We start from the raw sequence: 2295 nt of genomic DNA on the forward strand, positions 1-2295 counted from the left end.
TTAGAGAAATGCAAATTAAAACCACAATGAGGTACCATCTCACTCTGGCATTAATGGCACGAATCAAAAACACTGGAAATAACAAATGTTGGAGAGGCTGCGGGGAGATTGGAACTCTTATGCACTGCTGGTGGGAATGCATAATGATACAACCATTTTGGAAAAATGATACGGCACTTCCTTAGAAAGCTAGAAATAGAAATATCATATGATCTAGCACTCCCACTCCTAGGAATATATCCTAGAGACATAAGAGCCATCACACGAACAGACATATGCACACCCATGTTCACTGCAGCATTGTTCACAATAGCAAAAAGATGGAAACAACCTAGAAGCCCATCAAAAGATGAATGGATAAACAAACTATGGTACATACACACAATGGAGTATCACTCAATCTTAAAGAACAATGATGAATCTGTGAAGCATCTCATAACATGGAGGAAACTGGAGGACATTATGCTGAGTGAAATAAGTCAATCAAAAGGACAAATATTGTACGAGACCTCTCTGTAAAAACTCATGAAGAGGTTTACACACAAAACAAAACAATCTACAGTCCTGGACAGAGCTGGAGAAAAATGTAGAACAAAATTCTAACTCACAAAAAAGACCAGTCTTACTGGCCTGACAGAGACTGGAGAAACTGAGAGTATGGCCCCTGACACTCTTTTAGCTCAGTAATGAAGTCACTCCTGAGGTTCACCATTCAGCCAAAGTTGAGAGAGCCCCATAAACAAAATGAGACTAATGGGGCACAACAGTCCAGTCCAGGGACAAGGACTAGAAAGCAGGAGGGTACAGGAAAGCTGGCAATAGGAAACCCAAGGCTGAGAAGGGACAGTGATGACATGTTGTGGGGTTGTTAACCACTGTCATAAAAAAATATGTGTACTGTTTAACAAGAAACTATTTGTTCTGTAAACCTTCATCTAAAGTACAATAAAAAATAATAATAATCTTTGCTGCTTATGACAGACGGGAGGGCAGAGGGTGAAATACTAAACAGGCAATAGATAAGTGACAACTTTGGTGAAGGGTAAGACAGTACACACTACTGGGGAAGCCAGCACAACTTGTACAAGACAAGATCACGGAAGCTCCATAGACACATCCAAACTCCCTGAGAGAACAAATTGCTGGGCGGAAGGCTGTGGGGACCTTGGTCTTGGGGAACATCTAGCTTAACTGGCCTAACACAGTTTACAAAGACAATGTTCTGCATTCTACCTTGGTGAGTAGCATCTGGGGTCTTTAAAGCCTGTGAGCAGCCACCTAAGATACTCCACTGGTCTCACCCCTTCAGGAGCAAGGCAGAATGAAGAGAACAGGATACAAGGAAAAGACTAGTCCAAAGGACTAATGGACCACAGCTACCATGACCTCAACCAGACTAAGTCCAGTACAGTTAGATGGTGCCCAGCTACCACCACTGACTGCTCTGACCAGGATCACAATAGACGGTCCTGGACAGAGCTGGAGAAGGATGTAGAACAAAATTCTAACTCATAAAAAAAGACCAGATTTACTGGCCTGACAGACTGGAGAAAATACGAGAGTATGGCCCCCAGAAACCCTTTTAGCTCAGTGGTGAAGTCACTCCCAACGTTCACCGTTCAGCCAAAGATTAGTCAGCCCCATAAAACAAAACAGGACTAATGAGGCACAGCAGTCCAGGGACAAGGACTAGAAGGCAGGAGAGGATAGGAAAGCTGGTGATAGGGACCCAAGGTTGAGAAGGGACAGTGTTGACATGTCGTGGGGTTGTTAACCATTGTTATAGGGCAATATGTGTACTAACTGTTTAATGAGTAACTATTTGTTTTGTAAACCTCCGTCTAAGTACAAAAAAAGAAAAAGAATTATCTATGTGAGATCAAATTGACAACAGCAACTCCAAAGGTTTGATGGGAAGCCTAGGGGCAGTGAGTTGAAGATAATGATGATGGAATAATCTGGAAAAGGTTAGTGAGAATAGCAGCACAACTGGAAGAATGTAATTGATGTCACTGAATTGTACAAGTAGAAATTTCTGAAATGGTGTATCTTTGGCCGTGTATATAGTCACCAAAAAAAAAAAGGTCCACCAAGGTTGAGAAGGGAGAGTGTTGAAATGTCACGGGGTTGTTCACCAATGTCATAAAACAATATGTGTACCGACTGTTTAATGAAAAACTATTTGTTCTGTAAACCTTCATCTAAAGTACAATAAAAAAAAAATTAAAACAAAAAGGATGGAATAATCCCAAACTCATTCTATGAAGCCAGCATAACCCTGATACCAAAACCAGT

Source organism: Trichechus manatus, unplaced genomic scaffold, assembly GCF_000243295.1.
Source record: "Trichechus manatus latirostris isolate Lorelei unplaced genomic scaffold, TriManLat1.0 scaffold00040, whole genome shotgun sequence".
NCBI lineage: Eukaryota > Metazoa > Chordata > Mammalia > Sirenia > Trichechidae > Trichechus > Trichechus manatus.